The sequence below is a fragment of the Spermophilus citellus genome (genome assembly GCF_964194105.1).
Source record: "Spermophilus citellus genome assembly, chromosome: 4".
In the NCBI taxonomy this organism is placed as follows: domain Eukaryota; kingdom Metazoa; phylum Chordata; class Mammalia; order Rodentia; family Sciuridae; genus Spermophilus; species Spermophilus citellus.
Genome location: NC_138185.1, coordinates 24,662,346 through 24,672,834, shown reverse-complemented (window position 1 = coordinate 24,672,834; position 10,489 = coordinate 24,662,346).

The window sequence follows — 10,489 nt, the reverse complement described above, 5'->3', positions numbered from 1 at the left end:
TCAAACCTTACACATCCCACATCTGCTGTGACCCTACCTCCTCTCTGCGGAGAAGCAGGAATTGAGCAAACACAACAACAATATCTTCACTACTCTGTGACTGTCTCAAAGTTCACATCTCCACACCTGGACTCTTGCTTTTGCCTCCAGGATGTGTTGATTCATCCCACAGCTGTCCCCATCTTAGCAGAAGGCTGTTCCATCCTTTCAGCTGTTGAGGATCCAAACCTTGGAGTTACCTTTGAACTTTCTTGTTCTTACACCACACAAACAAGCCTTGGGCAAATCCTATTGCTACACCTTCAAAATGTATCTTAAATCCAATGCCTTCTCACCACTCCATGGCCCCACCCCTGGTGGTGGCCACCATGATCTCCCTCCAGGAACACTCTAGTGACATTCTACCTTGACCTTTTCCAGTAGACTCTTTACCCTGGGTAGATAAAAATCATATCACTACTTTGCGTTAAACTATCTACTGGCCCTGAAATGAAATTACGTATTTATTCTTGAGTCCTAGGGATGGTACCCAGGGCCTCAAGCATGCTAGGCAAGTACACTGCCACTGAGCTACAACCTCAGTCCTTTTTTCTTTTTACTTTGAGACAAGGTCTCGCTAAATTGCTAAAGGTCTTGAGGTTGGTCTTGAACTTAAGATCCTCTTGGCCTCTCCAGTTGACAGGATTATGATCATATGCCACCATTCCTGGCTCCTAAGCCTTTTTAAAATTTTTATTTTATTTATTGGTTTATTTAGGTACTGGGGATTCAACCCAGAGATGCTTCACCACTCTCTGATCTACATCCCTAATGCCCTCCCCCACCCCAGGCCTTTTTTGGTAAAAACTGCATTTTTTTATTTTGCATATTTCAATTTCAGAAGAAAACCAGCAAACCCCCCCACAATACATAATGTCAAATTAGGGAGGGGATGGGTTTGAGGCCCAGGTTTCCTGCTTTAGAAATAAGGACTGGAGAGAGAAAACCAGGAGATATCAATCACCACAGGGAGCCAAGTGGGAAACTATACTGAGGGCTAATTTTTTGAAATTTTAAGACAGGGTTTCCCTAAGTAACCCAGGTTGACCTCAAACTTGAAAATCATCTTGTCTGTTTTCCGAGTTGCTGGGATTACAAGAGTGCACCACCAAGCTCTGCATAAATTTTATTTTATTTTAAGACCGTCTAACTAAATTGCTCAGTCTGACCTGAAACTTGTGATCTTCCTGCCTCAGCCTCCCCAGTAGCTGGGATTACATGCAAGAGCCACCACACCCAATCTCTAAGTGGAAATTGATTTAGAACAAAGCCAAATTCCTTGTTTTGGCTCTGTAGGCCCCACATTCTGTGGCCCTTGCCCTAGTCCCTTTCTCTAGTTATGTACTGATGTCCTTTCAGTGACATGCTATCTTCCTCCAAAAGCAACTTGTTCTCTCACTAAATCACAAGCAGCTCAGTGACCTTCGGGTTTCAGGAATGTGCGTATCACTTCTTTAATGACACTGAGCATTGAACCTAGGGCCTCCTGCATGCTAAACCAAGTGTTGCACTACTGAGCCACACCCCCAGCTCTTTTTTCATGTTTTATTTAGAGAAAGGGACTCACTAAGTTGCTTAGGGCCTTACTACATGGCTGAGGCTGACATTGAATTGGCGATCCTCTTGCCTTAGCCTCCCCAGCCACTGGGATAACAGGCTTCCGCCATCACTCCTGACTAGGAGACCAAATTCTGAATTCCCAGGTGGATTCAGTTGCATAGGAATGAGGGTTGAGATTCTCTGCTCTAAGGGTGGGCAGCTTTGAATAGATGAACTTTTAACAGAGGAAACTCCAAATCCCTAGATTTCTCGCCATGGCATAGTGCTGCAGGCTTATAAGCCAGCGGTTTGGGAGATTGAGGCAGCAAGATCTCAAGTTTGAAGGCAGCCTGGTCAATTTAGTGATCAGTACAGCAGGCTGTGCCCTGTTCTGAGTTACTCCATGGTGTAGACAACAGCAGTTTTCAGGCTATGCTTATACTTGTGTTACCCCATGTTGGTTGTAAAGCAGTAGTTTTCATAAGCTGCTCTATTGTGCATTTAAGTACTGAGGTGAAATGACTCTACACCTTGTTCGTACATATAAACAGCCACCATCTGCCTGGCACAACCATAAGGCACAAACCAATAAATAAATTTAATTGTTCTAAGAAGAATGACCACCTGTAAACTTATCAAATTAATCAGAAGCATATGTATGCTCAGGTGTACTGTTGCGAGGGGGCAAAGTTGCGATGTATGCAGTCAAGGGGGAGAAATAAAGAATGTCCATGCTCTTCTGCCCTTTTCACTGCTTTATTCACTCGAATTATTCAATACAATTCCACTCTATAGGTTCTTTTTAATTTTTTTATTTTTTGTAGTTGTAGATGGATAAAATACCTTTATTTTATTTATTTATCTTCATGTGGTGCAGAGGATCGAACCCAGGCCTCACATGTGCCAGGCAAGCACTCTACCACTGAGCTACAACCCCAGCCCACTCTATAGGTTCTTAATCAAGAAAATGACAATCCCTATTGCTCGGCACTGCAATAGACATCATCAATTCACAGCAAACAATTCTAGATTAATTAATTCACTGCAAACAATTCTAAATTAATTCTAAGCACTGCAAACACACTCAATCATGACAGGTTAGTGACAGACATTCCCTCTGCATGCTAAGTTCAAAAGTCTCAAGCCTTAGGCTTTACGTCCAGCAGATGCACACTCACTCAGACTGTGGTGACCAGGTCCGGAACCAAGGCAGGTTTCTCCTGGCGTGGAGTGGACGACAGTTGAGGAGAGGGTTTTAGGGAGAAGTTGCGGCTCTCACCAGGGTCCAGATGGGGTGGTAGAGTTTGAGAATGGTGAGGATCGGCGCAGAGGATCAGGAAAACGATGACAAGTGATGAGATGTTAGTCTAGGTCCTCATCAGGCCTTCCAGCTCCAGTGCATCCTTGTTTCGGCTGGCTGAATCCCTGATCATTAGCTCTATTATTTATACTAAATTTTGAGGCTTTTGACCCCTCTTTCAATCCTTATCAGCTACCCCCAGATTTCTCCATGACATCATTTACCCCAGGGTCAGAAACATCTGGTCCGGTGGTCTCCACTCTGATCTTCTCGCTTTCCCCATTATCAGGTGAGGACAGTCTGCCAGAAGCTTCACTCCATTTATCAGGGCGAGGGGAAGTGACTTGTCTGAGGGCCATATTGGAGGGCTGTGTTAGGTGTGCCTACTGAGACTGTGGTTTCAAATTGAAGTTTTTAAAATAGAGTTGCTTAGGCTCAGGCCTAAGGCTATCCTCACATGTATTAAACTCATATTAAGAAAAATCCAGGCCCATGAGCTTATTGAACACACAAGACCACCAAATGAGGCAATGATCCATAAAAGGAGAAGTATCCTGAGACTGGACACTCTGACCCTGTCACCTGGCCACTCATCATGAAACTTGCCCAGGAAATTCTCCGTAGTGATGAGTCACTGTCTTTGGGCTTTAGCAGAAGATGGTTTCTTCTGAACTTGGCGAACACGCGTGACCCTCTCCAAATTGACTTCTCAAGCTGACACTGTGAAAGCAGGGTTTTCAAACCTTGCTGGAATAAATTCCTGTGCTTTGACAGCTCTGTGCCCTGACCAAGTTCTTAGGCCGGTTCTTCATCCTATATGACCACCTCCTGTGACTCTCTGTAGACCTCTCTATGCCAATGCTCTCACTTCAGCCTCTGGAACCTCAACCCTCTCTTAGCCTTTCTGTAACCTATAGAGGTGATTGTGTAAAATGTAATGTGTGATTGGGGCTGGGGTTGTGGCTCAGTGGTAAGATTAGGGGCTCAGGCTATAGTTTAGTGGTACAGTGTTTGTGTAGCATGTATGAGGCACTGGGTTCAATTCAGAGAGAGAGAGAGAGAGAGAGAGAGAGAGAATTGTGTCCATCTACAACTAAAAGTATATTTAAATAAAATTATGATTGGGGCTGGGGATGTGGCTCAAGCGGTAGCGCGCTCCCCTGACATGCGTGCGGCCTGGGTTCGATCCTCAGCACCACGTACAAACAAAGATGTGCAGCCAAAAACTAAAAAAAAATAAATATTAAAGTTCTCTCTCTCTCTCTCTCTCTCTCTCTCTCTCTCTCTCTCTCTCTCTCTCTAAAAAAAAATGTTTAAAAAAAAATTATGATTGGAGCCAGTTCAGGAGGCTGAGGCAGGAGGATCACGAGTTCAAAGTCAGCCTCAGCAACGATGAGGCACTAAGCAACTCAGTGAGACCTTGTCTCTAAATAAAATACAAGGGCTGGGGATGTGGCTCAAGCGGTAGCGCGCTCGCCTGGCATGCGTGCGGCCCGGGTTCGATCCTCAGCACCACATACAAACAAAGATGTTGTGTCCGCCAAAAACTAAAAAAAAAATAAATAAATATTAAAAATTCTCTCTGTCTCTCTCTCACCTCTCTCTTTAAAAATAAATAAATAAATAAATAAATAAAATACAAAATAGGGCTGGGGATGTGGCTCAGTGCCCCTGAGTTCAACCCCTGGTACCCTCCCTCCCAAAAGAATTTGTGATGCCTGGCTCTTCACTACTAGGCGATCCACAAGTATTTACTGAACTGCCACTGATTAGAGTGGTATAGCTTGTGAATTTAATGTAATTCAATAACTTCTGACATTGTGGAAAGACACAAATGTTTTTGGCCTATGTTAATATAATAATTCTCTATGACAGCGACCCAAGTGTTAGAGCTCCCCTGAATTCAGTACCCAGTGCCCCCCCACACACACACACGCACAAAAGAAATCTCTGGATTTCTCTTCTCTTGTTTAAGGGAAGGATATGGCAAATCAGAAACCTCAGAGTGAAACAGAAACCTTTTATATGCTAGCTAAGTGTGGTGGCACATGTCTGTAATCCCAATAGCTTGGGAGGCTGAGGCAGGAGGATCAAGAGTTCAAAACCAGTCTCAGCAACTTAGTGAGGCCCCAAGCAACTCACTGAGACCTTGTCTCTAAATAAAATATTAAAAAAGGCTTGGAATGTGACTCAGTGGTTAAGCGCCCCTGGCTTCAATCCCCTGCCCCCCCCCCCCAAAAAAAAAAAACCTTTTATTCTTTTATATGTGGTCCTTTACTCCAGGCTTCAATATCCTTCCCCAGATCTCCATGTAAGCATTCAGGAGCTCAGCTCACCTTGCCCAGGTCTCTCTCATTCCCCTCAGTGAGAACCAGCATGTGACAGAATCAAAAGCCCTGCAGGTGGGAGCAGGACATTGTGGCACATGTCTGTAATCCCAGCCACTCAGGAAGCTGAGACAGGAGGACCTTGTCTCAAAATAAAGAATAAAAAGGGATGGGGATGTAGTGGTAGAGCAATCCCTAGTACCAGAGCAGGGTGGGAGGAGGTTCTACAGTAGGAGAAGGTAGAGAAGAGGAGAGGGGCCCACAGGGTGGTGCACACCTGTAATACCAACTATTTGGGGGCTTGAGGCAGGAACATTGTAAATTCCAGCCAGCCTCAGCATTTTACCAAGGCCTTAAGCAAATGAGCAAGATCCTGTCTCAAAGTAAAAAATAAAAAGGGCTGGGGATATGTGGCTTAGTGGTTAAAGCATCCCTGTATTCAATCCCCAGCACACACACACAAAACAAAAACAAAAACAAAACCCCCAACAAAAACCTGAGTTGTTTTTCCATTTTGTAATCTTATTGTTCAGTGTACAGATTCTTGACCATGAGCATGCTCATGTTCCTTTCATAATCATAGAAAATACTACATTTTAATAGTTTAATTAGTACCTCAAAACTCAACCTGTTGGGGCTAGGGATGTGGCTCAAGCGGTAGCACGCTCGCCTGGCTTGAGTGCGGCCCAGGTTCGATCCTCAGCACCACATACCAACAAAGATGTTGTGTCCGCCGAGAACTAAAAAATAAATATTAAAAATTCTCTCCCTCTCCTCTCTCACTCTCTCTTAAAAAAAAAAAAAAAAAACTCAACCTGTTTATCTCTTTTTTTGGGAGCTCTTGAACTTTCCAACTAACTTTGGGGAAAAGGCTTTCCTGTTAGAAAATTTGCAACCATGGCAAATATTTCTCTGGCACACAGATAGGTTTTGTAAACAGCTACAGATATTTCAGAATCCTGTTTATCCAAGGACCATATACCTTTGAGTTGCTTCCCCTACTAACTGTCTGGCCTAGCCTTGTGTTTATCCTTCATTAGCAGAAGGGGCACGGCCAGGGCAGATGGTAGGCAGCATGCACCCTCCCTGCCACCCATCTTTATCCTTCCTGCCACTAAAGAAAAACATTCAGGGCTGGGGTGGTAGCTCACTGGTAGAGCACTTGCCTACCATGTGTGAGGCAGAGGGTTCGATTCTCAGTACTACATAGAAATAAATAAAACTTTAAAAAAAAGGGGGAGGGGGAGAAAAACATTCACTTGGTTTGGACATGAATCAAACCTTCAACTTTCCTTCCTTCCTTCCTTCCTTCCTTCCTTCCTTCCTTTCTTCCTTCCTTCCTTCCTTGTCCAGGCCACATCAGGACCTCATGCATGCTGGACAAGTGCTCTTACCACTGAGCAGTATGCCCAGCTCCCAGAGCCTAAAATCTCACATTTTTTTTTTAAAGAGAGAGTGAGAGAGCAAGAGAGAGAGAATTTTTTTTTTTAATTTTTTAAAGAGAGAGTGAGAGGGGGAGAGAGAGAATTTTATTTTATTTATTTATTTTTTTTTTAGAATTTTTTTAATATTTATTTTGTAGTTTTCGGCGGACACAACATCTTTGTATGTGGTGCTGAGGATTGAACCCGGGCTGCACGCATGCCAGGCGAGCGTGCTACTGCTTGAGCCACATCCCCAGCCCGAGAGAGAGAATTTTAATATTTATTTTTTAGTTCTCGGCGGACACATCTTTGTTGGTATGTGGTGCTCAGGATCGAACCCGGGCCGCACGCATGCCAGGCGAGCGCGCTACCGCTTGAGCCACATCCCCAGCCCTCACATTTTTTTAATGTATATATTTTTTAGTTGTTGACAGATTTATTTTATTTATTTATATGTGGTGCTGAGAATCGAACCCAGTGCCTCACACATGCCAGACCCCCCCCCCAAATTTCACAATTTTAGTAAATTGTGAAAAAATGTCAGAGGCACTTGGGGGTCACTCAGCAGTGGAGCACTTACTTACCATATGGGAATCCCTAGTTGGATCCCTAGCACTACAAGAAAAAAAAAAAAGGTCACAATTTGATTCTATTTGAGATTCTGCTGAGCTTCAGACTTGAGCAGACTTTATAGTGTCTCTTAACCTTTCTCAGACTTAATGTGTTTGGCAGGAAAATGCAGTTGTGGCAAAACCGAAATCAAATTCACTTTATAATGCACCCAATCCTATTGCTAGGGAATAATCCCTGAACTTCCTGAATCTGAGGCAAGGGCTTTACCATTGAGCTTCGTCTTCCAGCCCCAACCCTGACACTTAAACCCTTAGACTTTAGGTAACTAAACAATACTGTCTGATGCTTTGTGGCCTGTTTCCAGAGGTCTTATCCCCCACCCCAAAACACATACTGCACTATGATTAAGCAAGAACAATAAAGAAGAGAGAGTGACTTTCAGAGATTAATTTATAATCTCTATATTTGAGAAACAGAATTTGAGACATTCTAAGGTAGGCCTGTCGAGGTCCTCAACAAGAAAGTGTTTGTAGAAGGTAATGAAATTCAACAATGGCATACTTCACAACTATATAAAAAAATGAGGATAAAGGGATAGCCAGGCATGGTGGCCCACACCTGTAATCTCAGCTGTTTGGGGGGGCTGATGTAGGAGGATGGCAAGTCCCCAGTCAGCCTGGGCAATTTAGTGAGTTCCTGTTTAAAAATAAAATAAAAAGGGCTGGCATATGGCTCAGTGGAGAGCACTTGACTAGCATTCATAAGTCCCTGAGATCAAGCTCCAGTATCTAAAAATAAAAAATAAAAAACATTATGAGGAACTCAGGATTTAGCTCTATGGTAGATCACTTACCAAAAATGTGTGGGATTCTGAATTCAATTCTAGTACTGCAAAACCAAAACCAGAATTTTTTAAATTTACTAATTAAAAATTGTGTATTTCACTGGGTGCACTGGTTTATGCCTGTAATCCCAGTGACTTGGGAGGCTGAGGCATGAGTATTGAAAGTTCAAGGTCAGCCTCAGCAGCTCAGTGAGGGCCTAAGCAACTTAGTGAGAACTTTTCTCAAAATAAAAAGTAAAAAGGGATGGACATGTGGCTCAGTGGTTAAGTGCTCCTGCGTTCAAGCCCCAATAACCCCCCCAAAAAAAGTGCATTCCAATAATTTTGAACAACAAAAAAAGGCATTCTATTGAAAATAACATCTGATTTAAAGCTATTTAAAGCAGCAGCACATCTTGGACAAGTTTGGATTTTATTGCAGATTTCATCTTCATCCCACACAACTTCTTCCTTCACCAACATGCAAGTTCTTTTTCTTCCCTAGCTCCGAGACAGGCAGATGGACAGGGTAAGGCCTTCCTTGACAGTAGTTCTAGATTCTTTGGAGTGAAAGGAACAGTATGGTCATTTAAACTTGATCCAGTCACAAGTTCCTGGCCAGCCTGAGCAACTTGGGGAGATCCTGTCTTAAGAAACGAACAAAGGGGGCTGGGGATGTGGCTCAAGCGGTAGCGCGCTCGCCTGGCATGCGTGCGGCCCAGGTTCGATCCTCAGCACCACATACCAACAAAGATGTTGTGTCCGCCGAGAACTAAAAAATAAATATTAAAAATTCTCTCTCTCTCTCTCTCTCTCTCTCTCTCTCTCTCTCACTCTCTCTTTAAAAAAAAAAAAAAAAAAAAAAAAAAAGAAACGAACAAAGGGGGGCTGGGGATGTGGCTCAAGCGGTAGCGCGCTCGCCTGGCATGCGTGCGGCCCGGGTTCGATCCTCAGCACCACATACCAACAAAGATGTTGTGTCCGCCGAGAACTAAAAAATAAATATTAAAATTCTCTCTCTCTCTCTCTCTCTCTCTCTCTCTCTCTCCTCTCACTCTCTCTTTAAAAAAAAAATGAACAAAGGGGGGGGGTGGGGGGGCCTGAAGCTATGGCTCAGTGGTAGCACACTTGCCTAGCATGTGTGAGGCACTGGGTTTGATTCCCAGCACTACATATAAATAAATAAAAAATAAAGTTCTATCAACAACTAAAAGAATATTTAAAAAAAATGAACAAAGGGATGGGGACAGATGGCTCGGGTAGAGGGGTAGAGCATTCCAGGGTTTGATACAGAGTACTGCCTGCAGGCACATGCAAACACACACACACACACACACACACACACACACACACGCCCAGACCGATTACATACATTTTCCTCACTTTTTTTGTAGATTTTTTTTTTCATACCAGGGATTGAACCCAGGCATGCTTAATCACTGAGCCATGATCCCAATCCTTTTTATTTATTTATTTATTTATTTTAAAATATTATTTTAGTTGTCAATGGACCTTTATTTTGCTGACAGTGCTGAGAATAGAACCCAGGGCCTCACACATGCTAGGCAAGCGCTCTACCACTGAGCCACAACCCCAGCCCTTATTTTTTTTATTTTGAGACAAGTTTTCCCCAAGTTGCTGAGGTTGGCCTTGAACTTGTGATCCTCCTACCTCAGTCTCCCAAGTCGCTACTTGGCTTTTCTTTTTGCTTTTAATTTTATTTGAAATTTATTTTTTGATAGTAGCATTGGAGAGATTTTCACAAAGGAAATAACATTTCAGATTTGCTGTTTCTGTCATTTGAATTCCTTTCAGGTTTAGCTAAAAGCCCCTACCTGGTATCCCCTGAGTAAATTGTGGCCTTTTACTGTGTTAGTCAAAACAACAATGTCTGCTTTGATATAAGGGGAGTAACTAAGGACAGAGTAGGGACATAAGAAGAGCATAAGAAGATTAACATTAAACAGGGATGAGAGGTGGGAGGGAAAGGGAGAGAGAAGGGAAATTGTATGGAAATGGAAGGTGATCCTCAGGGTTATACAAAATTACATACAAGAGGAAGTGAGGGGTAAGGGAAGAATAATACAAGTGGAAGAAATGATTTACAGTAGAGGGTGTAGAGAGAGAAGAGGGGAGGAGAGGGGAGGGGAGGGGGGATAGTAGAGGATAGGAAAGGCAGCAGAATACAACAGACACTAGAATGGCAATGTGTAGATCAGTGGAAGTGTAAATGATGTGATTCAGCAATCTGTATACGGGGTAAAAATGGGAGTTCATAACCCACTTGAATCAAACTGTGAAATATGATATATCAAGAACTATGTAATGTTTTGAACGACCAACAAAAAAAAATAATGATAAGTTATTGATTTAAGAGGATGAAAGTTACCTCTGTAATCCAGATTTTTCTTAATATAGATTGAATTCTAGCATTCTATCAAAAAAAAAAAAAGGAAAAAGCAGC